Source organism: Engystomops pustulosus, chromosome 9 (genome assembly GCF_040894005.1).
Source record: "Engystomops pustulosus chromosome 9, aEngPut4.maternal, whole genome shotgun sequence".
NCBI classification, from domain to species: Eukaryota; Metazoa; Chordata; class Amphibia; order Anura; family Leptodactylidae; genus Engystomops; species Engystomops pustulosus.
Window position 1 is genome coordinate 66,667,612 of NC_092419.1, and position 22,182 is coordinate 66,689,793.

At 45.6% G+C, this 22,182-nt stretch overlaps 79 pseudogenes; all 79 read right to left on the reverse strand.

The window, feature by feature from the left end:
• Positions 1-927: 927 nt before the first annotated feature.
• On the reverse strand, positions 928-1,046 carry LOC140080252 (5S ribosomal RNA; annotated as a pseudogene).
• Positions 1,047-1,494: 448 nt separating this feature from the next.
• Positions 1,495-1,613, reverse strand: LOC140089774 (5S ribosomal RNA; annotated as a pseudogene).
• Positions 1,614-1,683: 70 nt separating this feature from the next.
• Positions 1,684-1,802, reverse strand: LOC140080254 (5S ribosomal RNA; annotated as a pseudogene).
• Positions 1,803-2,061: 259 nt separating this feature from the next.
• Positions 2,062-2,180, reverse strand: LOC140089775 (5S ribosomal RNA; annotated as a pseudogene).
• A 70-nt stretch (positions 2,181-2,250) lies between these two features.
• LOC140089690 (5S ribosomal RNA) lies at positions 2,251-2,369 on the reverse strand (annotated as a pseudogene).
• A 440-nt stretch (positions 2,370-2,809) lies between these two features.
• Positions 2,810-2,928, reverse strand: LOC140080255 (5S ribosomal RNA; annotated as a pseudogene).
• Positions 2,929-3,187: 259 nt separating this feature from the next.
• On the reverse strand, positions 3,188-3,306 carry LOC140089776 (5S ribosomal RNA; annotated as a pseudogene).
• A 70-nt stretch (positions 3,307-3,376) lies between these two features.
• LOC140080256 (5S ribosomal RNA) lies at positions 3,377-3,495 on the reverse strand (annotated as a pseudogene).
• Positions 3,496-3,754: 259 nt separating this feature from the next.
• Positions 3,755-3,873, reverse strand: LOC140089777 (5S ribosomal RNA; annotated as a pseudogene).
• A 70-nt stretch (positions 3,874-3,943) lies between these two features.
• LOC140089691 (5S ribosomal RNA) lies at positions 3,944-4,062 on the reverse strand (annotated as a pseudogene).
• Positions 4,063-4,502: 440 nt separating this feature from the next.
• Positions 4,503-4,621, reverse strand: LOC140091136 (5S ribosomal RNA; annotated as a pseudogene).
• A 70-nt stretch (positions 4,622-4,691) lies between these two features.
• Positions 4,692-4,810, reverse strand: LOC140080258 (5S ribosomal RNA; annotated as a pseudogene).
• Positions 4,811-5,061: 251 nt separating this feature from the next.
• On the reverse strand, positions 5,062-5,180 carry LOC140099474 (5S ribosomal RNA; annotated as a pseudogene).
• A 70-nt stretch (positions 5,181-5,250) lies between these two features.
• LOC140082290 (5S ribosomal RNA) lies at positions 5,251-5,369 on the reverse strand (annotated as a pseudogene).
• A 251-nt stretch (positions 5,370-5,620) lies between these two features.
• On the reverse strand, positions 5,621-5,739 carry LOC140080259 (5S ribosomal RNA; annotated as a pseudogene).
• A 70-nt stretch (positions 5,740-5,809) lies between these two features.
• LOC140085237 (5S ribosomal RNA) lies at positions 5,810-5,928 on the reverse strand (annotated as a pseudogene).
• A 70-nt stretch (positions 5,929-5,998) lies between these two features.
• LOC140080260 (5S ribosomal RNA) lies at positions 5,999-6,117 on the reverse strand (annotated as a pseudogene).
• A 70-nt stretch (positions 6,118-6,187) lies between these two features.
• On the reverse strand, positions 6,188-6,306 carry LOC140079318 (5S ribosomal RNA; annotated as a pseudogene).
• A 70-nt stretch (positions 6,307-6,376) lies between these two features.
• Positions 6,377-6,495, reverse strand: LOC140099475 (5S ribosomal RNA; annotated as a pseudogene).
• Positions 6,496-6,565: 70 nt separating this feature from the next.
• On the reverse strand, positions 6,566-6,684 carry LOC140084205 (5S ribosomal RNA; annotated as a pseudogene).
• Positions 6,685-6,943: 259 nt separating this feature from the next.
• Positions 6,944-7,062, reverse strand: LOC140092902 (5S ribosomal RNA; annotated as a pseudogene).
• Positions 7,063-7,132: 70 nt separating this feature from the next.
• On the reverse strand, positions 7,133-7,251 carry LOC140099476 (5S ribosomal RNA; annotated as a pseudogene).
• Positions 7,252-7,502: 251 nt separating this feature from the next.
• On the reverse strand, positions 7,503-7,621 carry LOC140080261 (5S ribosomal RNA; annotated as a pseudogene).
• Positions 7,622-7,691: 70 nt separating this feature from the next.
• On the reverse strand, positions 7,692-7,810 carry LOC140099478 (5S ribosomal RNA; annotated as a pseudogene).
• Positions 7,811-7,880: 70 nt separating this feature from the next.
• Positions 7,881-7,999, reverse strand: LOC140092337 (5S ribosomal RNA; annotated as a pseudogene).
• Positions 8,000-8,258: 259 nt separating this feature from the next.
• LOC140099480 (5S ribosomal RNA) lies at positions 8,259-8,377 on the reverse strand (annotated as a pseudogene).
• Positions 8,378-8,628: 251 nt separating this feature from the next.
• Positions 8,629-8,747, reverse strand: LOC140094220 (5S ribosomal RNA; annotated as a pseudogene).
• A 70-nt stretch (positions 8,748-8,817) lies between these two features.
• LOC140099481 (5S ribosomal RNA) lies at positions 8,818-8,936 on the reverse strand (annotated as a pseudogene).
• Positions 8,937-9,195: 259 nt separating this feature from the next.
• On the reverse strand, positions 9,196-9,314 carry LOC140094665 (5S ribosomal RNA; annotated as a pseudogene).
• A 70-nt stretch (positions 9,315-9,384) lies between these two features.
• LOC140078644 (5S ribosomal RNA) lies at positions 9,385-9,503 on the reverse strand (annotated as a pseudogene).
• Positions 9,504-9,573: 70 nt separating this feature from the next.
• Positions 9,574-9,692, reverse strand: LOC140084952 (5S ribosomal RNA; annotated as a pseudogene).
• Positions 9,693-9,943: 251 nt separating this feature from the next.
• On the reverse strand, positions 9,944-10,062 carry LOC140099482 (5S ribosomal RNA; annotated as a pseudogene).
• Positions 10,063-10,132: 70 nt separating this feature from the next.
• LOC140099483 (5S ribosomal RNA) lies at positions 10,133-10,251 on the reverse strand (annotated as a pseudogene).
• A 70-nt stretch (positions 10,252-10,321) lies between these two features.
• Positions 10,322-10,440, reverse strand: LOC140084206 (5S ribosomal RNA; annotated as a pseudogene).
• A 259-nt stretch (positions 10,441-10,699) lies between these two features.
• On the reverse strand, positions 10,700-10,818 carry LOC140083288 (5S ribosomal RNA; annotated as a pseudogene).
• Positions 10,819-10,888: 70 nt separating this feature from the next.
• On the reverse strand, positions 10,889-11,007 carry LOC140081606 (5S ribosomal RNA; annotated as a pseudogene).
• Positions 11,008-11,077: 70 nt separating this feature from the next.
• On the reverse strand, positions 11,078-11,196 carry LOC140088407 (5S ribosomal RNA; annotated as a pseudogene).
• A 251-nt stretch (positions 11,197-11,447) lies between these two features.
• Positions 11,448-11,566, reverse strand: LOC140080262 (5S ribosomal RNA; annotated as a pseudogene).
• A 70-nt stretch (positions 11,567-11,636) lies between these two features.
• Positions 11,637-11,755, reverse strand: LOC140099484 (5S ribosomal RNA; annotated as a pseudogene).
• Positions 11,756-12,014: 259 nt separating this feature from the next.
• Positions 12,015-12,133, reverse strand: LOC140095008 (5S ribosomal RNA; annotated as a pseudogene).
• A 70-nt stretch (positions 12,134-12,203) lies between these two features.
• LOC140099485 (5S ribosomal RNA) lies at positions 12,204-12,322 on the reverse strand (annotated as a pseudogene).
• A 251-nt stretch (positions 12,323-12,573) lies between these two features.
• Positions 12,574-12,692, reverse strand: LOC140080264 (5S ribosomal RNA; annotated as a pseudogene).
• A 251-nt stretch (positions 12,693-12,943) lies between these two features.
• On the reverse strand, positions 12,944-13,062 carry LOC140087535 (5S ribosomal RNA; annotated as a pseudogene).
• Positions 13,063-13,132: 70 nt separating this feature from the next.
• On the reverse strand, positions 13,133-13,251 carry LOC140095352 (5S ribosomal RNA; annotated as a pseudogene).
• Positions 13,252-13,321: 70 nt separating this feature from the next.
• LOC140099486 (5S ribosomal RNA) lies at positions 13,322-13,440 on the reverse strand (annotated as a pseudogene).
• Positions 13,441-13,510: 70 nt separating this feature from the next.
• LOC140099487 (5S ribosomal RNA) lies at positions 13,511-13,629 on the reverse strand (annotated as a pseudogene).
• A 70-nt stretch (positions 13,630-13,699) lies between these two features.
• On the reverse strand, positions 13,700-13,818 carry LOC140099489 (5S ribosomal RNA; annotated as a pseudogene).
• Positions 13,819-13,888: 70 nt separating this feature from the next.
• LOC140084207 (5S ribosomal RNA) lies at positions 13,889-14,007 on the reverse strand (annotated as a pseudogene).
• Positions 14,008-14,266: 259 nt separating this feature from the next.
• On the reverse strand, positions 14,267-14,385 carry LOC140084208 (5S ribosomal RNA; annotated as a pseudogene).
• Positions 14,386-14,455: 70 nt separating this feature from the next.
• LOC140081607 (5S ribosomal RNA) lies at positions 14,456-14,574 on the reverse strand (annotated as a pseudogene).
• A 70-nt stretch (positions 14,575-14,644) lies between these two features.
• LOC140099490 (5S ribosomal RNA) lies at positions 14,645-14,763 on the reverse strand (annotated as a pseudogene).
• Positions 14,764-15,014: 251 nt separating this feature from the next.
• LOC140080265 (5S ribosomal RNA) lies at positions 15,015-15,133 on the reverse strand (annotated as a pseudogene).
• Positions 15,134-15,203: 70 nt separating this feature from the next.
• Positions 15,204-15,322, reverse strand: LOC140099492 (5S ribosomal RNA; annotated as a pseudogene).
• Positions 15,323-15,581: 259 nt separating this feature from the next.
• On the reverse strand, positions 15,582-15,700 carry LOC140083991 (5S ribosomal RNA; annotated as a pseudogene).
• A 251-nt stretch (positions 15,701-15,951) lies between these two features.
• LOC140080266 (5S ribosomal RNA) lies at positions 15,952-16,070 on the reverse strand (annotated as a pseudogene).
• A 251-nt stretch (positions 16,071-16,321) lies between these two features.
• Positions 16,322-16,440, reverse strand: LOC140091200 (5S ribosomal RNA; annotated as a pseudogene).
• Positions 16,441-16,510: 70 nt separating this feature from the next.
• LOC140095353 (5S ribosomal RNA) lies at positions 16,511-16,629 on the reverse strand (annotated as a pseudogene).
• Positions 16,630-16,699: 70 nt separating this feature from the next.
• Positions 16,700-16,818, reverse strand: LOC140083136 (5S ribosomal RNA; annotated as a pseudogene).
• Positions 16,819-17,069: 251 nt separating this feature from the next.
• Positions 17,070-17,188, reverse strand: LOC140080267 (5S ribosomal RNA; annotated as a pseudogene).
• Positions 17,189-17,258: 70 nt separating this feature from the next.
• Positions 17,259-17,377, reverse strand: LOC140099493 (5S ribosomal RNA; annotated as a pseudogene).
• A 70-nt stretch (positions 17,378-17,447) lies between these two features.
• Positions 17,448-17,566, reverse strand: LOC140091446 (5S ribosomal RNA; annotated as a pseudogene).
• A 70-nt stretch (positions 17,567-17,636) lies between these two features.
• LOC140091137 (5S ribosomal RNA) lies at positions 17,637-17,755 on the reverse strand (annotated as a pseudogene).
• A 70-nt stretch (positions 17,756-17,825) lies between these two features.
• Positions 17,826-17,944, reverse strand: LOC140080268 (5S ribosomal RNA; annotated as a pseudogene).
• A 70-nt stretch (positions 17,945-18,014) lies between these two features.
• LOC140092870 (5S ribosomal RNA) lies at positions 18,015-18,133 on the reverse strand (annotated as a pseudogene).
• A 70-nt stretch (positions 18,134-18,203) lies between these two features.
• LOC140084953 (5S ribosomal RNA) lies at positions 18,204-18,322 on the reverse strand (annotated as a pseudogene).
• Positions 18,323-18,573: 251 nt separating this feature from the next.
• Positions 18,574-18,692, reverse strand: LOC140080270 (5S ribosomal RNA; annotated as a pseudogene).
• A 70-nt stretch (positions 18,693-18,762) lies between these two features.
• Positions 18,763-18,881, reverse strand: LOC140084209 (5S ribosomal RNA; annotated as a pseudogene).
• Positions 18,882-19,140: 259 nt separating this feature from the next.
• Positions 19,141-19,259, reverse strand: LOC140084210 (5S ribosomal RNA; annotated as a pseudogene).
• A 70-nt stretch (positions 19,260-19,329) lies between these two features.
• Positions 19,330-19,448, reverse strand: LOC140078353 (5S ribosomal RNA; annotated as a pseudogene).
• Positions 19,449-19,518: 70 nt separating this feature from the next.
• Positions 19,519-19,637, reverse strand: LOC140099494 (5S ribosomal RNA; annotated as a pseudogene).
• A 251-nt stretch (positions 19,638-19,888) lies between these two features.
• Positions 19,889-20,007, reverse strand: LOC140080271 (5S ribosomal RNA; annotated as a pseudogene).
• A 70-nt stretch (positions 20,008-20,077) lies between these two features.
• LOC140081988 (5S ribosomal RNA) lies at positions 20,078-20,196 on the reverse strand (annotated as a pseudogene).
• A 251-nt stretch (positions 20,197-20,447) lies between these two features.
• On the reverse strand, positions 20,448-20,566 carry LOC140080272 (5S ribosomal RNA; annotated as a pseudogene).
• A 251-nt stretch (positions 20,567-20,817) lies between these two features.
• LOC140087536 (5S ribosomal RNA) lies at positions 20,818-20,936 on the reverse strand (annotated as a pseudogene).
• A 70-nt stretch (positions 20,937-21,006) lies between these two features.
• On the reverse strand, positions 21,007-21,125 carry LOC140095354 (5S ribosomal RNA; annotated as a pseudogene).
• A 70-nt stretch (positions 21,126-21,195) lies between these two features.
• Positions 21,196-21,314, reverse strand: LOC140099495 (5S ribosomal RNA; annotated as a pseudogene).
• A 251-nt stretch (positions 21,315-21,565) lies between these two features.
• LOC140080273 (5S ribosomal RNA) lies at positions 21,566-21,684 on the reverse strand (annotated as a pseudogene).
• Positions 21,685-21,754: 70 nt separating this feature from the next.
• On the reverse strand, positions 21,755-21,873 carry LOC140099496 (5S ribosomal RNA; annotated as a pseudogene).
• A 70-nt stretch (positions 21,874-21,943) lies between these two features.
• LOC140084211 (5S ribosomal RNA) lies at positions 21,944-22,062 on the reverse strand (annotated as a pseudogene).
• Positions 22,063-22,182: the final 120 nt, after the last annotated feature.

A 22,182-nucleotide genomic window follows, 5' to 3' on the forward strand; every position in this document is an offset into this window, starting at 1 on the left:
ACTTGGGATTCCCAGCCAGTCTCCCATGCTGGTACTTGCCAAGCCTTAAGCTGCATCGCTGCTGTGATCCGACAAGAGCACGCACATTCAGCTTAGAATGGCCGTTGACAGCAGCTGTTCAATTTGAACCTTCTTTTACTATCTCATAGAGAAACTAACACAATTTTCAGGTTCAAAAAGGTCAACGGAACTTGGGATTCCCAGCCAGTCTCCCATGCTGGTACTTGCCAAGCCTTAAGCTGCATTGCTGCTGCTATCTGACGAGAGCAGGCACATTCAGCTTAGAATGGCCGTTGACAGCAGCTGTTCAATTTGAACCTTCTTTTACTATCTCATAGAGAAACTAACACAATTTTCAGGTTCAAAAAGGTCAACAGAACTTGGGATTCCCAGCCAGTCTCCCATGCTGGTACTTGCCAAGCCTTAAGCTGCATTGCTGCTTCGATCTGACGAGAGCAGGCACATTCAGCTTAGAATGGCTGTTGACAGCAGCTGTTCAATTTGAACCTTCTTTTACTATCTCATAGAGAAACTAACACAATTTTCAGGTTCAAAAAGGTCAACGGAACTTGGGATTCCCAGCCAGTCTCCCATGCTGGTACTTGCCAAGCCTTAAGTTGCATTGCTGCTGCGATCTGACGAGAGCAGGCACATTCAGCTTAGAATGGCCGTTGACAGCAGCTGTTCAGTTTGAACCTTCTTTTACTATCTCATAGAGAAACTAACACAATTTTCAGGTTCAAAAAGGTCAACAGAACTTGGGATTCCCAGCCAGTCTCCCATGCTGGTACTTGCCAAGCCTTAAGCTGCTGCGATCTGACGAGAGCAGGCACATTCAGCTTAGAATGGCCGTTGACCGCAGCTGTTCAATTTGAACCTTCTTTTACTATCTCATAGAGAAACTAACACAATTTTCAGGTTCAAAAAGGTCAACAGAACTTGGGATTCCCAGCCAGTCTCCCATGCTGGTACTTGCCAAGCCTTAAGCTGCATTGCTGCTGCGATCTGACGAGAGCAGGCACATTCAGCTTAGAATGGCCGTTGACAGCAGCTGCCTAATTTCTACTTTCTTTTACTATCTCATAGAGAAACTAACACAATTTTCAGGTTCAAAAAGGTCAACGGAACTTGGGATTCCCAGCCAGTCTCCCATGCTGGTACTTGCCAAGCCTTAAGCTGCATTGCTGCTGCGATCTGACGAGAGCAGGCACATTCAGCTTAGAATGGCCGTTGACAGCAGCTGTTCAGTTTGAACCTTCTTTTACTATCTCATAGAGAAACTAACACAATTTTCAGGTTCAAAAAGGTCAACGGAACTTGGGATTCGCAGCCAGACTCCCATGCTGGTACTTGCCAAGCCTTAAGCTGCATCGCTGCTGTGATCCGACAAGAGCACGCACATTCAGCTTAGAATGGCCGTTGACAGCAGCTGTTCAATTTGAACCTTCTTTTACTATCTCATAGAGAAACTAACACAATTTTCAGGTTCAAAAAGGTCAACGGAACTTGGGATTCCCAGCCAGTCTCCCATGCTGGTACTTGCCAAGCCTTAAGCTGCATTGCTGCTGCTATCTGACGAGAGCAGGCACATTCAGCTTAGAATGGCCGTTGACAGCAGCTGTTCAATTTGAACCTTCTTTTACTATCTCATAGAGAAACTAACACAATTTTCAGGTTCAAAAAGGTCAACAGAACTTGGGATTCCCAGCCAGTCTCCCATGCTGGTACTTGCCAAGCCTTAAGCTGCATTGCTGCTGCGATCTGACGAGAGCAGGCACATTCAGCTTAGAATGGCCGTTGACAGCAGCTGTTCAGTTTGAACCTTCTTTTACTATCTCATAGAGAAACTAACACAATTTTCAGGTTCAAAAAGGTCAACGGAACTTGGGATTCGCAGCCAGTCTCCCATGCTGGTACTTGCCAAGCCTTAAGCTGCATCGCTGCTGTGATCCGACAAGAGCACGCACATTCAGCTTAGAATGGCCGTTGACAGCAGCTGTTCAATTTGAACCTTCTTTTACTATCTCATAGAGAAACTAACACAATTTTCAGGTTCAAAAAGGTCAACGGAACTTGGGATTCCCAGCCAGTCTCCCATGCTGGTACTTGCCAAGCCTTAAGCTGCATTGCTGCTGCTATCTGACGAGAGCAGGCACATTCAGCTTAGAATGGCCGTTGACAGCAGCTGTTCAATTTGAACCTTCTTTTACTATCTCATAGAGAAACTAACACAATTTTCAGGTTCAAAAAGTTCAACAGAACTTGGGATTCCCAGCCAGTCTCCCATGCTGGTACTTGCCAAGCCTTAAGCTGCATTGCTGCTGCGATCTGACGAGAGCAGGCACATTCAGCTTAGAATGGCCGTTGACAGCAGCTGTTCAATTTGAACCTTCTTTTACTATCTCATAAAGAAACTAACACAATTTTCAGGTTCAAAAAGGTCAAAGGAACTTGGGATTCCCAGCCAGTCTCCCATGCTGTTACTTGCCAAGCCTTAAGCTGCATTGCTGCTGCGATCTGACGAGAGCAGGCACATTCAGCTTAGAATGGCCGTTGACAGCAGCTGTTCAGTTTGAACCTTCTTTTACTATCTCATAGAGAAACTAACACAATTTTCAGGTTCAAAAAGGTCAACGGAACTTGGGATTCCCAGCCAGTCTCCCATGCTGGTACTTGCCAAGCCTTAAGCTGCTGCGATCTGACAAGAGCAGGCACATTCAGCTTAGAATGGCCGTTGACAGCAGCTGTTCAATTTGAACCTTCTTTTACTATCTCATAGAGAAACTAACACAATTTTCAGGTTCAAAAAGGTCAACAGAACTTGGGATTCCCAGCCAGTCTCCCATGCTGGTACTTGCCAAGCCTTAAGCTGCATTGCTGCTGCGATCTGACGAGAGCAGGCACATTCAGCTTAGAATGGCCGTTGACAGCAGCTGTTCAGTTTGAACCTTCTTTTACTATCTCATAGAGAAACTAACACAATTTTCAGGTTCAAAAAGGTCAACGGAACTTGGGATTCGCAGCCAGACTCCCATGCTGGTACTTGCCAAGCCTTAAGCTGCATCGCTGCTGTGATCCGACAAGAGCACGCACATTCAGCTTAGAATGGCCGTTGACAGCAGCTGTTCAATTTGAACCTTCTTTTACTATCTCATAGAGAAACTAACACAATTTTCAGGTTCAAAAAGGTCAACGGAACTTGGGATTCCCAGCCAGTCTCCCATGCTGGTACTTGCCAAGCCTTAAGCTGCATTGCTGCTGCTATCTGACGAGAGCAGGCACATTCAGCTTAGAATGGCCGTTGACAGCAGCTGTTCAATTTGAACCTTCTTTTACTATCTCATAGAGAAACTAACACAATTTTCAGGTTCAAAAAGGTCAACAGAACTTGGGATTCCCAGCCAGTCTCCCATGCTGGTACTTGCCAAGCCTTAAGCTGCATTGCTGCTGCGATCTGACGAGAGCAGGCACATTCAGCTTAGAATGGCCGTTGACAGCAGCTGTTCAGTTTGAACCTTCTTTTACTATCTCATAGAGAAACTAACACAATTTTCAGGTTCAAAAAGGTCAACGGAACTTGGGATTCGCAGCCAGTCTCCCATGCTGGTACTTGCCAAGCCTTAAGCTGCATCGCTGCTGTGATCCGACAAGAGCACGCACATTCAGCTTAGAATGGCCGTTGACAGCAGCTGTTCAATTTGAACCTTCTTTTACTATCTCATAGAGAAACTAACACAATTTTCAGGTTCAAAAAGGTCAACGGAACTTGGGATTCCCAGCCAGTCTCCCATGCTGGTACTTGCCAAGCCTTAAGCTGCATTGCTGCTGCTATCTGACGAGAGCAGGCACATTCAGCTTAGAATGGCCGTTGACAGCAGCTGTTCAATTTGAACCTTCTTTTACTATCTCATAGAGAAACTAACACAATTTTCAGGTTCAAAAAGTTCAACAGAACTTGGGATTCCCAGCCAGTCTCCCATGCTGGTACTTGCCAAGCCTTAAGCTGCATTGCTGCTGCGATCTGACGAGAGCAGGCACATTCAGCTTAGAATGGCCGTTGACAGCAGCTGTTCAATTTGAACCTTCTTTTACTATCTCATAAAGAAACTAACACAATTTTCAGGTTCAAAAAGGTCAAAGGAACTTGGGATTCCCAGCCAGTCTCCCATGCTGTTACTTGCCAAGCCTTAAGCTGCATTGCTGCTGCGATCTGACGAGAGCAGGCACATTCAGCTTAGAATGGCCGTTGACAGCAGCTGTTCAGTTTGAACCTTCTTTTACTATCTCATAGAGAAACTAACACAATTTTCAGGTTCAAAAAGGTCAACGGAACTTGGGATTCCCAGCCAGTCTCCCATGCTGGTACTTGCCAAGCCTTAAGCTGCTGCGATCTGACAAGAGCAGGCACATTCAGCTTAGAATGGCCGTTGACAGCAGCTGTTCAATTTGAACCTTCTTTTACTATCTCATAGAGAAACTAACACAATTTTCAGGTTCAAAAAGGTCAACAGAACTTGGGATTCCCAGCCAGTCTCCCATGCTGGTACTTGCCAAGCCTTAAGCTTCATTGTTGCTGCGATCTGACGAGAGCAGGCACATTCAGCTTAGAATGGCCGTTGACAGCAGCTGTTCAATTTGAACCTTCTTTTACTATCTCATAGAAAAACTAGCACAATTTTCAGGTTCAAAAAGGTCAACAGAACTTGGGATTCCCAGCCAGTCTCCCATGCTGGTACTTGCCAAGCCTTAAGCTGCATTGCTGCTGCGATCTGACGAGAGCAGGCACATTCAGCTTAGAATGGCCGTTGACAGCAGCTGTTCAATTTGAACCTTCTTTTACTATCTCATAGAGAAACTAACACAATTTTCAGGTTCAAAAAGGTCAACGGAACTTGGGATTCCCAGCCAGTCTCCCATGCTGGTACTTGCCAAGCCTTAAGCTGCTGCGATCTGACGAGAGCAGGCACATTCAGCTTAGAATGGCCGTTGACAGCAGCTGTTCAATTTGAACCTTCTTTTACCATCTTTGACAGAGAAACTAACAATTTTCAGGTTCAAAAAGGTCAACGGAACTTGGGATTCCCAGCCAGTCTCCCATGCTGGTACTTGCCAAGCCTTAAGCTGCATTGCTGCTGCGATCTGACGAGAGCAGGCACATTCAGCTTAGAATGGCCGTTGACAGCAGCTTTTCAATTTGAACCTTCTTTTACTATCTCATAGAGAAACTAACACAATTTTCAGGTTCAAAAAGGTCAACGGAACTTGGGATTCCCAGCCAGTCTCCCATGCTGGTACTTGCCAAGCCTTAAGCTACATTGCTGCTGCGATCTGATGAGAGCAGGCACATTCAGCTTAGAATGGCCGTTGACAGCAGCTGTTCAATTTGAACCTTCTTTTACTATCTCATAGAGAAACTAACACAATTTTCAGGTTCAAAAAGGTCAACGGAACTTGGGATTCCCAGCCAGTCTCCCATGCTGGTACTTGCCAAGCCTTAAGCTGCTGCGATCTGACGAGAGCAGGCACATTCAGCTTAGAATGGCCGTTGACAGCAGCTGTCCAATTTGAACCTTCTTTTACTATCTCATAGAGAAACTAACACAATTTTCAGGTTCAAAAAGGTCAACAGAACTTGGGATTCCCAGCCAGTCTCCCATGCTGGTACTTGCCAAGCCTTAAGCTGCATTGCTGCTGCGATCTGACGAGAGCAGGCACATTCAGCTTAGAATGGCCGTTGACAGCAGCTGTTCAATTTGAACCTTCTTTTACCATCTTTGACAGAGAAACTAACAATTTTCAGGTTCAAAAAGGTCAACGGAACTTGGGATTCCCAGCCAGTCTCCCATGCTTGTACTTGCCAAGCCTTAAGCTGCATTGTTGCTGCGATCTGACGAGAGCAGGCACATTCAGCTTAGAATGGCCGTTGACAGCAGCTGTTCAATTTGAACCTTCTTTTACTATCTCATAGAGAAACTAACACAATTTTCAGGTTCAAAAAGGTCAACAGAACTTGGGATTCCCAGCCAGTCTCCCATGCTGGTACTTGCCAAGCCTTAAGCTGCATTGCTGCTGCGATCTGACGAGAGCAGGCACATTCAGCTTAGAATGGCCGTTGACAGCAGCTGTTCAATTTGAACCTTCTTTTACTATCCCATAGAGAAACTAACACAATTTTCAGGTTCAAAAAGGTCAACGGAACTTGGGATTCCCAGCCAGTCTCCCATGCTAGTACTTGCCAAGCCTTAAGCTGCATTGCTGCTGCGATCTGACGAGAGCAGGCACATTCAGCTTAGAATGGCCGTTGACAGCAGCTGTTCAATTTCTACTTTCTTTTACTATCTCATAGAGAAACTAACACAATTTTCAGGTTCAAAAAGGTCAACGGAACTTGGGATTCCCAGCCAGTCTCCCATGCTGGTACTTGCCAAGCCTTAAGCTGCATTGCTGCTGCGATCTGACGAGAGCAGGCACATTCAGCTTAGAATGGCCGTTGACAGCAGCTGTTCAATTTGAACCTTCTTTTACTATCTCATAGAGAAACTAACACAATTTTCAGGTTCAAAAAGGTCAACGGAACTTGGGATTCCCAGCCAGTCTCCCATGCTGGTACTTGCCAAGCCTTAAGCTGCATTGATGCTGCGATCTGACGAGAGCAGGCACATTCAGCTTAGAATGGCCGTTGACAGCAGCTGTTCAGTTTGAACCTTCTTTTACTATCTCATAGAGAAACTAACACAATTTTCAGGTTCAAAAAGGTCAACGGAACTTGGGATTCGCAGCCAGTCTCCCATGCTGGTACTTGCCAAGCCTTAAGCTGCATCGCTGCTGTGATCCGACAAGAGCACGCGCATTCAGCTTAGAATGGCCGTTGACAGCAGCTGTTCAATTTGAACCTTCTTTTACTATCTCATAGAGAAACTAACACAATTTTCAGGTTCAAAAAGGTCAACAGAACTTGGGATTCCCAGCCAGTCTCCCATGCTGTTACTTGCCAAGCCTTAAGCTGCATTGCTGCTGCGATCTGACGAGAGCAGGCACATTCAGCTTAGAATGGCCGTTGACAGCAGCTGTTCAGTTTGAACCTTCTTTTACTATCTCATAGAGAAACTAACACAATTTTCAGGTTCAAAAAGGTCAACGGAACTTGGGATTCCCAGCCAGTCTCCCATGCTGGTACTTGCCAAGCCTTAAGCTGCATTGCTGCTGCGATCTGACGAGAGCAGGCACATTCAGCTTAGAATGGCCGTTGACAGCAGCTGTTCAGTTTGAACCTTCTTTTACTATCTCATAGAGAAACTAACACAATTTTCAGGTTCAAAAAGGTCAACGGAACTTGGGATTCCCAGCCAGTCTCCCATGCTGGTACTTGCCAAGCCTTAATCTGCTGTGATCTGATGAGAGCAGGCACATTCAGCTTAGAATGGCCGTTGACAGCAGCTGTTCAATTTGAACCTTCTTTTACTATCTCATAGAGAAACTAACACAATTTTCAGGTTCAAAAAGGTCAACAGAACTTGGGATTCCCAGCCAGTCTCCCATGCTGGTACTTGCCAAGCCTTAAGCTGCATTGCTGCTGCGATCTGACGAGAGCAGGCACATTCAGCTTAGAATGGCCGTTGACAGCAGCTGCCTAATTTCTACTTTCTTTTACTATCTCATAGAGAAACTAACACAATTTTCAGGTTCAAAAAGGTCAACGGAACTTGGGATTCCCAGCCAGTCTCCCATGCTGGTACTTGCCAAGCCTTAAGCTGCATTGCTGCTGCGATCTGACGAGAGCAGGCACATTCAGCTTAGAATGGCCGTTGACAGCAGCTGTTCAATTTGAACCTTCTTTTACTATCTCATAGAGAAACTAACACAATTTTCAGGTTCAAAAAGGTCAACGGAACTTGGGATTCCCAGCCAGTCTCCCATGCTGGTACTTGCCAAGCCTTAAGCTGCATTGATGTTGCGATCTGACGAGAGCAGGCACATTCAGCTTAGAATGGCCGTTGACAGCAGCTGTTCAGTTTGAACCTTCTTTTACTATCTCATAGAGAAACTAACACAATTTTCAGGTTCAAAAAGGTCAACGGAACTTGGGATTCGCAGCCAGTCTCCCATGCTGGTACTTGCCAAGCCTTAAGCTGCATCGCTGCTGTGATCCGACAAGAGCACGCACATTCAGCTTAGAATGGCCGTTGACAGCAGCTGTTCAATTTGAACCTTCTTTTACTATCTCATAGAGAAACTAACACAATTTTCAGGTTCAAAAAGGTCAACGGAACTTGGGATTCCCAGCCAGTCTCCCATGCTGGTACTTGCCAAGCCTTAAGCTGCATTGCTGCTGCGATCTGACGAGAGCAGGCACATTCAGCTTAGAATGGCCGTTGACAGCAGCTGTTCAGTTTGAACCTTCTTTTACTATCTCATAGAGAAACTAACACAATTTTCAGGTTCAAAAAGGTCAACGGAACTTGGGATTCCCAGCCAGTCTCCCATGCTGGTACTTGCCAAGCCTTAAGCTGCTGCGATCTGACGAGAGCAGGCACATTCAGCTTAGAATGGCCGTTGACAGCAGCTGTTCAATTTGAACCTTCTTTTACTATCTCATAGAGAAACTAACACAATTTTCAGGTTCAAAAAGGTCAACAGAACTTGGGAATCCCAGCCAGTCTCCCATGCTGGTACTTGCCAAGCCTTAAGCTGCATTGCTGCTGCGATCTGACGAGAGCAGGCACATTCAGCTTAGAATGGCCGTTGACAGCAGCTGCCTAATTTCTACTTTCTTTTACTATCTCATAGAGAAACTAACACAATTTTCAGGTTCAAAAAGGTCAACGGAACTTGGGATTCCCAGCCAGTCTCCCATGCTGGTACTTGCCAAGCCTTAAGCTGCATTGCTGCTGCGATCTGACGAGAGCAGGCACATTCAGCTTAGAATGGCCGTTGACAGCAGCTGTTCAGTTTGAACCTTCTTTTACTATCTCATAGAGAAACTAACACAATTTTCAGGTTCAAAAAGGTCAACGGAACTTGGGATTCCCAGCCAGTCTCCCATGCTGGTACTTGCCAAGCCTTAAGCTGCATTGCTGCTGTGATCCGACAAGAGCACGCACATTCAGCTTAGAATGGCCGTTGACAGCAGCTGTTCAATTTGAACCTTCTTTTACTATCTCATAGAGAAACTAACACAATTTTCAGGTTCAAAAAGGTCAACGGAACTTGGGATTCCCAGCCAGTCTCCCATGCTGGTACTTGCCAAGCCTTAAGCTGCATTGCTGCTGCTATCTGACGAGAGCAGGCACATTAAGCTTAGAATGGCCGTTGACAGCAGCTGTTCAATTTGAACCTTCTTTTACTATCTCATAGAGAAACTATCACAATTTTCAGGTTCAAAAAGGTCAACAGAACTTGGAATTCCCAGCCAGTCTCCCATGCTGGTACTTGCCAAGCCTTAAGCTGCATTGCTGCTGCGATCTGACGAGAGCAGGCACATTCAGCTTAGAATGGCTGTTGACAGCAGCTGTTCAATTTGAACCTTCTTTTACCATCTTTGACAGAGAAACTAACAATTTTCAGGTTCAAAAAGGTCAACGGAACTTGGGATTCCCAGCCAGTCTCCCATGCTGGTACTTGCCAAGCCTTAAGCTACATTGCTGCTGCGATCTGACGAGAGCAGGCACATTCAGCTTAGAATGGCCGTTGACAGCAGCTGTTCAATTTGAACCTTCTTTTACTATCTCATAGAGAAACTAACACAATTTTCAGGTTCAAAAAGGTCAACGGAACTTGGGATTCCCAGCCAGTCTCCCATGCTGGTACTTGCCAAGCCTTAATCTGCTGCGATCTGATGAGAGCAGGCACATTCAGCTTAGAATGGCCGTTGACAGCAGCTGTTCAATTTGAACCTTCTTTTACTATCTCATAGAGAAACTAACACAATTTTCAGGTTCAAAAAGGTCAACGGAACTTGGGATTCCCAGCCAGTCTCCCATGCTGGTACTTGCCAAGCCTTAAGCTGCATTGCTGCTGCGATCTGACGAGAGCAGGCACATTCAGCTTAGAATGGCCGTTGACAGCAGCTGCCTAATTTCTACTTTCTTTTACTATCTCATAGAGAAACTAACACAATTTTCAGGTTCAAAAAGGTCAACGGAACTTGGGATTCCCAGCCAGTCTCCCATGCTGGTACTTGCCAAGCCTTAAGCTGCATTGCTGCTGCGATCTGACGAGAGCAGGCACATTCAGCTTAGAATGGCCGTTGACAGCAGCTGTTCAATTTGAACCTTCTTTTACTATCTCATAGAGAAACTAACACAATTTTCAGGTTCAAAAAGGTCAACGGAACTTGGGATTCCCAGCCAGTCTCCCATGCTGGTACTTGCCAAGCCTTAAGCTGCATTGATGCTGCGATCTGACGAGAGCAGGCACATTCAGCTTAGAATGGCCGTTGACAGCAGCTGTTCAGTTTGAACCTTCTTTTACTATCTCATAGAGAAACTAACACAATTTTCAGGTTCAAAAAGGTCAACGGAACTTGGGATTCGCAGCCAGTCTCCCATGCTGGTACTTGCCAAGCCTTAAGCTGCATCGCTGCTGTGATCCGACAAGAGCACGCACATTCAGCTTAGAATGGCCGTTGACAGCAGCTGTTCAATTTGAACCTTCTTTTACTATCTCATAGAGAAACTAACACAATTTTCAGGTTCAAAAAGGTCAACGGAACTTGGGATTCCCAGCCAGTCTCCCATGCTGGTACTTGCCAAGCCTTAAGCTGCATCGATGCTGCGATCTGACGAGAGCAGGCACATTCAGCTTAGAATGGCCGTTGACAGCAGCTGTTCAATTTGAACCTTCTTTTACTATCTCATAGAGAAACTAACACAATTTTCAGGTTCAAAAAGGTCAACAGAACTTGGAATTCCCAGCCAGTCTCCCATGCTGGTACTTGCCAAGCCTTAAGCTGCATTGCTACTGCGATCTGACGAGAGCAGGCACATTCAGCTTAGAATGGCTGTTGACAGCAGCTGTTCAATTTGAACCTTCTTTTACTATCTCATAGAGAAACTAACACAATTTTCAGGTTCAAAAAGGTCAACGGAACTTGGGATTTCCAGCCAGTCTCCCATGCTGGTACTTGCCAAGCCTTAAGCTGCATTGCTGCTGCGATCTGACGAGAGCAGGCACATTCAGCTTAGAATGGCCGTTGACAGCAGCTGTTCAGTTTGAACCTTCTTTTACTATCTCATAGAGAAACTAACACAATTTTCAGGTTCAAAAAGGTCAACGGAACTTGGGATTCCCAGCCAGTCTCCCATGCTGGTACTTGCCAAGCCTTAAGCTGCTACGATCTGACGAGAGCAGGCACATTCAGCTTAGAATGGCCGTTGACAGCAGCTGTTCAATTTGAACCTTCTTTTACTATCTCATAGAGAAACTAACACAATTTTCAGGTTCAAAAAGGTCAACAGAACTTGGGATTCCCAGCCAGTCTCCCATGCTGGTACTTGCCAAGCCTTAAGCTGCATTGCTGCTGCGATCTGACGAGAGCAGGCACATTCAGCTTAGAATGGCCGTTGACAGCAGCTGCCTAATTTCTACTTTCTTTTACTATCTCATAGAGAAACTAACACAATTTTCAGGTTCAAAAAGGTCAACGGAACTTGGGATTCCCAGCCAGTCTCCCATGCTGGTACTTGCCAAGCCTTAAGCTGCATTGCTGCTGCGATCTGACGAGAGCAGGCACATTCAGCTTAGAATGGCCGTTGACAGCAGCTGTTCAGTTTGAACCTTCTTTTACTATCTCATAGAGAAACTAACACAATTTTCAGGTTCAAAAAGGTCAACGGAACTTGGGATTCGCAGCCAGTCTCCCATGCTGGTACTTGCCAAGCCTTAAGCTGCATCGCTGCTGTGATCCGACAAGAGCACGCACATTCAGCTTAGAATGGCCGTTGACAGCAGCTGTTCAATTTGAACCTTCTTTTACTATCTCATAGAGAAACTAACACAATTTTCAGGTTCAAAAAGGTCAACGGAACTTGGGATTCCCTGCCAGTCTCCCATGCTGGTACTTGCCAAGCCTTAAGCTGCATTGCTGCTGCTATCTGACGAGAGCAGGCACATTCAGCTTAGAATGGCCGTTGACAGCAGCTGTTCAATTTGAACCTTCTTTTACTATCTCATAGAGAAACTAACACAATTTTCAGGTTCAAAAAGGTCAACGGAACTTGGGATTCCCAGCCAGTCTCCCATGCTGGTACTTGCCAAGCCTTAAGCTGCATTGCTGCTGCGATCTGACGAGAGCAGGCACATTCAGCTTAGAATGGCCGTTGACAGCAGCTGTTCAGTTTGAACCTTCTTTTACTATCTCATAGAGAAACTAACACAATTTTCAGGTTCAAAAAGGTCAACGGAACTTGGGATTCCCAGCCAGTCTCCCATGCTGGTACTTGCCAAGCCTTAAGCTGCTGCGATCTGATGAGAGCAGGCACATTCAGCTTAGAATGGCCGTTGACAGCAGCTGTTCAATTTGAACCTTCTTTTACTATCTCATAGAGAAACTAACACAATTTTCAGGTTCAAAAAGGTCAACAGAACTTGGGATTCCCAGCCAGTCTCCCATGCTGGTACTTGCCAAGCCTTAAGCTGCATTGCTGCTGCGATCTGACGAGAGCAGGCACATTCAGCTTAGAATGGCCGTTGACAGCAGCTGCCTAATTTCTACTTTCTTTTACTATCTCATAGAGAAACTAACACAATTTTCAGGTTCAAAAAGGTCAACGGAACTTGGAATTCCCAGCCAGTCTCCCATGCTGGTACTTGCCAAGCCTTAAGCTGCTGCAATCTGATGAGAGCACGCACATTCAGCTTAGAATGGCCGTTGACAGCAGCTGTTCAATTTGAACCTTCTTTTACTATCTCATAGAGAAACTAACACAATTTTCAGGTTCAAAAAGGTCAACGGAACTTGGGATTCCCAGGCAGTCTCCCATGCTGGTACTTGCCAAGCCTTAAGCTGCATTGCTGCTGCTATCTGACGAGAGCAGGCACATTAAGCTTAGAATGGCCGTTGACAGCAGCTGTTCAATTTGAACCTTCTTTTACTATCTCATAGAGAAACTATCACAATTTTCAGGTTCAAAAAGGTCAACAGAACTTGGAATTCAAAGCCAGTCTCCCATGCTGGTACTTGCCAAGCCTTAAGCTGCATTGCTGCTGCGATCTGACGAGAGCAGGCACATTCAGCTTAGAATGGCTGTTGACAGCAGCTGTTCAATTTGAACCTTCTTTTACTATCTCATAGAGAAACTAACACAATTTTCAGGTTCAAAAAGGTCAACGGAACTTGGGATTCCCAGCCAGTCTCCCATGCTGGTACTTGCCAAGCCTTAAGCTGCATTGCTGCTGCGATCTGACGAGAGCAGGCACATTCAGCTTAGAATGGCCGTTGACAGCAGCTATTCAGTTTGAACCTTCTTTTACTATCTCATAGAGAAACTAACACAATTTTCAGGTTCAAAAAGGTCAACGGAACTTGGGATTCCCAGCCAGTCTCCCATGCTGGTACTTGCCAAGCCTTAAGCTGCATTGCTGCTGCGATCTGACGAGAGCAGGCACATTCAGCTTAGAATGGCCGTTGACAGCAGCTGCCTAATTTCTACTTTCTTTTACTATCTCATAGAGAAACTAACACAATTTTCAGGTTCAAAAAGGTCAACGGAACTTGGGATTCCCAGCCAGTCTCCCATGCTGGTACTTGCCAAGCCTTAAGCTGCATTGCTGCTGCGATCTGACGAGAGCAGGCACATTCAGCTTAGAATGGCCGTTGACAGCAGCTGTTCAATTTGAACCTTCTTTTACTATCTCATAGAGAAACTAACACAATTTTCAGGTTCAAAAAGGTCAACGGAACTTGGGATTCCCAGCCAGTCTCCCATGCTGGTACTTGCCAAGCCTTAAGCTGCATTGATGCTGCGATCTGACGAGAGCAGGCACATTCAGCTTAGAATGGCCGTTGACAGCAGCTGTTCAGTTTGAACCTTCTTTTACTATCTCATAGAGAAACTAACACAATTTTCAGGTTCAAAAAGGTCAACGGAACTTGGGATTCGCAGCCAGTCTCCCATGCTGGTACTTGCCAAGCCTTAAGCTGCATCGCTGCTGTGATCCGACAAGAGCACGCACATTCAGCTTAGAATGGCCGTTGACAGCAGCTGTTCAATTTGAACCTTCTTTTACTATCTCATAGAGAAACTAACACAATTTTCAGGTTCAAAAAGGTCAACGGAACTTGGGATTCCCAGCCAGTCTCCCATGCTGGTACTTGCCAAGCCTTAAGCTGCATTGATGCTGCGATCTGACGAGAGCAGGCACATTCAGCTTAGAATGGCCGTTGACAGCAGCTGTTCAATTTGAACCTTCTTTTACTATCTCATAGAGAAACTAACACAATTTTCAGGTTCAAAAAGGTCAACAGAACTTGGAATTCCCAGCCAGTCTCCCATGCTGGTACTTGCCAAGCCTTAAGCTGCATTGCTACTGCGATCTGACGAGAGCAGGCACATTCAGCTTAGAATGGCTGTTGACAGCAGCTGTTCAATTTGAACCTTCTTTTACTATCTCATAGAGAAACTAACACAATTTTCAGGTTCAAAAAGGTCAACGGAACTTGGGATTCCCAGCCAGTCTCCCATGCTGGTACTTGCCAAGCCTTAAGCTGCATTGCTGCTGCGATCTGACGAGAGCAGGCACATTCAGCTTAGAATGGCCGTTGACAGCAGCTGTTCAGTTTGAACCTTCTTTTACTATCTCATAGAGAAACTAACACAATTTTCAGGTTCAAAAAGGTCAACGGAACTTGGGATTCCCAGCCAGTCTCCCATGCTGGTACTTGCCAAGCCTTAAGCTGCTGCGATCTGACGAGAGCAGGCACATTCAGCTTAGAATGGCCGTTGACAGCAGCTGTTCAATTTGAACCTTCTTTTACTATCTCATAGAGAAACTAACACAATTTTCAGGTTCAAAAAGGTCAACAGAACTTGGGATTCCCAGCCAGTCTCCCATGCTGGTACTTGCCAAGCCTTAAGCTGCATTGCTGCTGCGATCTGACGAGAGCAGGCACATTCAGCTTAGAATGGCCGTTGACAGCAGCTGCCTAATTTCTACTTTCTTTTACTATCTCATAGAGAAACTAACACAATTTTCAGGTTCAAAAAGGTCAACGGAACTTGGGATTCCCAGCCAGTCTCCCATGCTGGTACTTGCCAAGCCTTAAGCTGCATTGCTGCTGCGATCTGACGAGAGCAGGCACATTCAGCTTAGAATGGCCGTTGACAGCAGCTGTTCAGTTTGAACCTTCTTTTACTATCTCATAGAGAAACTAACACAATTTTCAGGTTCAAAAAGGTCAACGGAACTTGGGATTCGCAGCCAGTCTCCCATGCTGGTACTTGCCAAGCCTTAAGCTGCATCGCTGCTGTGATCCGACAAGAGCACGCACATTCAGCTTAGAATGGCCGTTGACAGCAGCTGTTCAATTTGAACCTTCTTTTACTATCTCATAGAGAAACTAACACAATTTTCAGGTTCAAAAAGGTCAACGGAACTTGGGATTCCCTGCCAGTCTCCCATGCTGGTACTTGCCAAGCCTTAAGCTGCATTGCTGCTGCGATCTGACGAGAGCAGGCACATTCAGCTTAGAATGGCCGTTGACAGCAGCTGTTCAGTTTGAACCTTCTTTTACTATCTCATAGAGAAACTAACACAATTTTCAGGTTCAAAAAGGTCAACGGAACTTGGGATTCCCAGCCAGTCTCCCATGCTGGTACTTGCCAAGCCTTAAGCTGCTGCGATCTGATGAGAGCAGGCACATTCAGCTTAGAATGGCCGTTGACAGCAGCTGTTCAATTTGAACCTTCTTTTACTATCTCATAGAGAAACTAACACAATTTTCAGGTTCAAAAAGGTCAACAGAACTTGGGATTCCCAGCCAGTCTCCCATGCTGGTACTTGCCAAGCCTTAAGCTGCATTGCTGCTGCGATCTGACGAGAGCAGGCACATTCAGCTTAGAATGGCCGTTGACAGCAGCTGCCTAATTTCTACTTTCTTTTACTATCTCATAGAGAAACTAACACAATTTTCAGGTTCAAAAAGGTCAACGGAACTTGGGATTCCCAGCCAGTCTCCCATGCTGGTACTTGCCAAGCCTTAAGCTGCTGCAATCTGATGAGAGCACGCACATTCAGCTTAGAATGGCCGTTGACAGCAGCTGTTCAATTTGAACCTTCTTTTACTATCTCATAGAGAAACTAACACAATTTTCAGGTTCAAAAAGGTCAACGGAACTTGGGATTCCCAGGCAGTCTCCCATGCTGGTACTTGCCAAGCCTTAAGCTGCATTGCTGCTGCCATCTGACGAGAGCAGGCACATTAAGCTTAGAATGGCCGTTGACAGCAGCTGTTCAATTTGAACCTTCTTTTACTATCTCATAGAGAAACTATCACAATTTTCAGGTTCAAAAAGGTCAACAGAACTTGGAATTCAAAGCCAGTCTCCCATGCTGGTACTTGCCAAGCCTTAAGCTGCATTGCTGCTGCGATCTGACGAGAGCAGGCACATTCAGCTTAGAATGGCTGTTGACAGCAGCTGTTCAATTTGAACCTTCTTTTACTATCTCATAGAGAAACTAACACAATTTTCAGGTTCAAAAAGGTCAACGGAACTTGGGATTCCCAGCCAGTCTCCCATGCTGGTACTTGCCAAGCCTTAAGCTGCATTGCTGCTGCGATCTGACGAGAACAGGCACATTCAGCTTAGAATGGCCGTTGACAGCAGCTATTCAGTTTGAACCTTCTTTTACTATCTCATAGAGAAACTAACACAATTTTCAGGTTCAAAAAGGTCAACGGAACTTGGGATTCCCAGCCAGTCTCCCATGCTGGTACTTGCCAAGCCTTAATCTGCTGCGATCTGATGAGAGCAGGCACATTCAGCTTAGAATGGCCGTTGACAGCAGCTGTTCAATTTGAACCTTCTTTTACTATCTCATAGAGAAACTAACACAATTTTCAGGTTCAAAAAGGTCAACAGAACTTGGGATTCCCAGCCAGTCTCCCATGCTGGTACTTGCCAAGCCTTAAGCTGCATTGCTGCTGCGATCTGACGAGAGCAGGCACATTCAGCTTAGAATGGCCGTTGACAGCAGCTGCCTAATTTCTACTTTCTTTTACTATCTCATAGAGAAACTAACACAATTTTCAGGTTCAAAAAGGTCAACGGAACTTGGGATTCCCAGCCAGTCTCCCATGCTGGTACTTGCCAAGCCTTAAGCTGCATTGCTGCTGCGATCTGACGAGAGCAGGCACATTCAGCTTAGAATGGCCGTTGACAGCAGCTGTTCAATTTGAACCTTCTTTTACTATCTCATAGAGAAACTAACACAATTTTCAGGTTCAAAAAGGTCAACGGAACTTGGGATTCCCAGCCAGTCTCCCATGCTGTTACTTGCCAAGCCTTAAGCTGCATTGCTGCTGCGATCTGACGAGAGCAGGCACATTCAGCTTAGAATGGCCGTTGACAGCAGCTGTTCAATTTGAACCTTCTTTTACTATCTCATAGAGAAACTAACACAATTTTAAGGTTCAAAAAGGTCAACAGAACTTGGGATTCCCAGCCAGTCTCCCATGCTGGTACTTGCCAAGCCTTAAGCTTCATTGTTGCTGCGATCTGACGAGAGCAGGCACATTCAGCTTAGAATGGCCGTTGACAGCAGCTGTTCAATTTGAACCTTCTTTTACTATCTCATAGAGAAACTAACACAATTTTCAGGTTCAAAAAGGTCAACAGAACTTGGGATTCCCAGCCAGTCTCCCATGCTGGTACTTGCCAAGCCTTAAGCTGCATTGCTGCTGCGATCTGACGAGAGCAGGCACATTCAGCTTAGAATGGCCGTTGACAGCAGCTGTTCAGTTTGAACCTTCTTTTACTATCTCATAGAGAAACTAACACAATTTTCAGGTTCAAAAAGGTCAACGGAACTTGGGATTCCCAGCCAGTCTCCCATGCTGATACTTGCCAAGCCTAAAGCTACATTGCTGCTGCGATCTGACGAGAGCAGGCACATTCAGCTTAGAATGGCCGTTGACAGCAGCTGTTCAATTTGAACCTTCTTTTACCATCTTTGACAGAGAAACTAACAATTTTCAGGTTCAAAAAGGTCAACGGAACTTGGGATTCCCAGCCAGTCTCCCATGCTGGTACTTGCCAAGCCTTAAGCTACATTGCTGCTGCGATCTGACGAGAGCAGGCACATTCAGCTTAGAATGGCCGTTGACAGCAGCTGTTCAATTTGAACCTTCTTTTACTATCTCATAGAGAAACTAACACAATTTTCAGGTTCAAAAAGGTCAACGGAACTTGGGATTCCCAGCCAGTCTCCCATGCTGGTACTTGCCAAGCCTTAATCTGCTGCGATCTGATGAGAGCAGGCACATTCAGCTTAGAATGGCCGTTGACAGCAGCTGTTCAATTTGAACCTTCTTTTACTATCTCATAGAGAAACTAACACAATTTTCAGGTTCAAAAAGGTCAACAGAACTTGGGATTCCCAGCCAGTCTCCCATGCTGGTACTTGCCAAGCCTTAAGCTGCATTGCTGCTGCGATCTGACGAGAGCAGGCACATTCAGCTTAGAATGGCCGTTGACAGCAGCTGCCTAATTTCTACTTTCTTTTACTATCTCATAGAGAAACTAACACAATTTTCAGGTTCAAAAAGGTCAACGGAACTTGGGATTCCCAGCCAGTCTCCCATGCTGGTACTTGCCAAGCCTTAAGCTGCATTGATGCTGCGATCTGACGAGAGCAGGCACATTCAGCTTAGAATGGCCGTTGACAGCAGCTGTTCAGTTTGAACCTTCTTTTACTATCTCATAGAGAAACTAACACAATTTTCAGGTTCAAAAAGGTCAACGGAACTTGGGATTCGCAGCCAGTCTTCCATGCTGGTACTTGCCAAGCCTTAAGCTGCATCGCTGCTGTGATCCGACAAGAGCACGCACATTCAGCTTAGAATGGCCGTTGACAGCAGCTGTTCAATTTGAACCTTCTTTTACTATCTCATAGAGAAACTAACACAATTTTCAGGTTCAAAAAGGTCAACGGAACTTGGGATTCCCAGCCAGTCTCCCATGCTGGTACTTGCCAAGCCTTAAGCTGCATTGATGCTGCGATCTGACGAGAGCAGGCACATTCAGCTTAGAATGGCCGTTGACAGCAGCTGTTCAATTTGAACCTTCTTTTACTATCTCATAGAGAAACTAACACAATTTTCAGGTTCAAAAAGGTCAACAGAACTTGGAATTCCCAGCCAGTCTCCCATGCTGGTACTTTCCAAGCCTTAAGCTGCATTGCTGCTGCGATCTGACGAGAGCAGGCACATTCAGCTTAGAATGGCTGTTGACAGCAGCTGTTCAATTTGAACCTTCTTTTACTATCTCATAGAGAAACTAACACAATTTTCAGGTTCAAAAAGGTCAACGGAACTTGGGATTCCCAGCCAGTCTCCCATGCTGGTACTTGCCAAGCCTTAAGCTGCATTGCTGCTGCGATCTGACGAGAGCAGGCACATTCAGCTTAGAATGGCCGTTGACAGCAGCTGTTCAGTTTGAACCTTCTTTTACTATCTCATAGAGAAACTAACACAATTTTCAGGTTCAAAAAGGTCAACGGAACTTGGGATTCCCAGCCAGTCTCCCATGCTGGTACTTGCCAAGCCTTAAGCTGCTGCGATCTGACGAGAGCAGGCACATTCAGCTTAGAATGGCCGTTGACAGCAGCTGTTCAATTTGAACCTTCTTTTACTATCTCATAGAGAAACTAACACAATTTTCAGGTTCAAAAAGGTCAACAGAACTTGGGATTCCCAGCCAGTCTCCCATGCTGGTACTTGCCAAGCCTTAAGCTGCATTGCTGCTGCGATCTGACGAGAGCAGGCACATTCAGCTTAGAATGGCCGTTGACAGCAGCTGCCTAATTTCTACTTTCTTTTACTATCTCATAGAGAAACTAACACAATTTTCAGGTTCAAAAAGGTCAACGGAACTTGGGATTCCCAGCCAGTCTCCCATGCTGGTACTTGCCAAGCCCTAAGCTGCATTGCTGCTGCGATCTGACGAGAGCAGGCACATTCAGCTTAGAATGGCCGTTGACAGCAGCTGTTCAGTTTGAACCTTCTTTTACTATCTCATAGAGAAACTAACACAATTTTCAGGTTCAAAAAGGTCAACGGAACTTGGGATTCCCAGCCAGTCTCCCATGCTGGTACTTGCCAAGCCTTAAGCTGCTGCGATCTGATGAGAGCAGGCACATTCAGCTTAGAATGGCCGTTGACAGCAGCTGTTCAATTTGAACCTTCTTTTACTATCTCATAGAGAAACTAACACAATTTTCAGGTTCAAAAAGGTCAACAGAACTTGGGATTCCCAGCCAGTCTCCCATGCTGGTACTTGCCAAGCCTTAAGCTGCATTGCTGCTGCGATCTGACGAGAGCAGGCACATTCAGCTTAGAATGGCCGTTGACAGCAGCTGCCTAATTTCTACTTTCTTTTACTATCTCATAGAGAAACTAACACAATTTTCAGGTTCAAAAAGGTCAACGGAACTTGGGATTCCCAGCCAGTCTCCCATGCTGGTACTTGCCAAGCCTTAAGCTGCTGCAATCTGATGAGAGCACGCACATTCAGCTTAGAATGGCCGTTGACAGCAGCTGTTCAATTTGAACCTTCTTTTACTATCTCATAGAGAAACTAACACAATTTTCAGGTTCAAAAAGGTCAACGGAACTTGGGATTCCCAGGCAGTCTCCCATGCTGGTACTTGCCAAGCCTTAAGCTGCATTGCTGCTGCTATCTGACGAGAGCAGGCACATTAAGCTTAGAATGGCCGTTGACAGCAGCTGTTCAATTTGAACCTTCTTTTACTATCTCATAGAGAAACTATCACAATTTTCAGGTTCAAAAAGGTCAACAGAACTTGGAATTCAAAGCCAGTCTCCCATGCTGGTACTTGCCAAGCCTTAAGCTGCATTGCTGCTGCGATCTGACGAGAGCAGGCACATTCAGCTTAGAATGGCTGTTGACAGCAGCTGTTCAATTTGAACCTTCTTTTACTATCTCATAGAGAAACTAACACAATTTTCAGGTTCAAAAAGGTCAACGGAACTTGGGATTCCCAGCCAGTCTCCCATGCTGGTACTTGCCAAGCCTTAAGCTGCATTGCTGCTGCGATCTGACGAGAGCAGGCACATTCAGCTTAGAATGGCCGTTGACAGCAGCTGTTCAGTTTGAACCTTCTTTTACTATCTCATAGAGAAACTAACACAATTTTCAGGTTCAAAAAGGTCAACGGAACTTGGGATTCCCAGCCAGTCTCCCATGCTGGTACTTGCCAAGCCTTAATCTGCTGCGATCTGATGAGAGCAGGCACATTCAGCTTAGAATGGCCGTTGACAGCAGCTGTTCAATTTGAACCTTCTTTTACTATCTCATAGAGAAACTAACACAATTTTCAGGTTCAAAAAGGTCAACAGAACTTGGGATTCCCAGCCAGTCTCCCATGCTGGTACTTGCCAAGCCTTAAGCTGCATTGCTGCTGCGATCTGACGAGAGCAGGCACATTCAGCTTAGAATGGCCGTTGACAGCAGCTGCCTAATTTCTACTTTCTTTTACTATCTCATAGAGAAACTAACACAATTTTCAGGTTCAAAAAGGTCAACGGAACTTGGGATTCCCAGCCAGTCTCCCATGCTGGTACTTGCCAAGCCTTAAGCTGCATTGCTGCTGCGATCTGACGAGAGCAGGCACATTCAGCTTAGAATGGCCGTTGACAGCAGCTGTTCAATTTGAACCTTCTTTTACTATCTCATAGAGAAACTAACACAATTTTCAGGTTCAAAAAGGTCAACGGAACTTGGGATTCCCAGCCAGTCTCCCATGCTGGTACTTGCCAAGCCTTAAGCTGCATTGATGCTGCGATCTGACGAGAGCAGGCACATTCAGCTTAGAATGGCCGTTGACAGCAGCTGTTCAGTTTGAACCTTCTTTTACTATCTCATAGAGAAACTAACACAATTTTCAGGTTCAAAAAGGTCAACGGAACTTGGGATTCGCAGCCAGTCTCCCATGCTGGTACTTGCC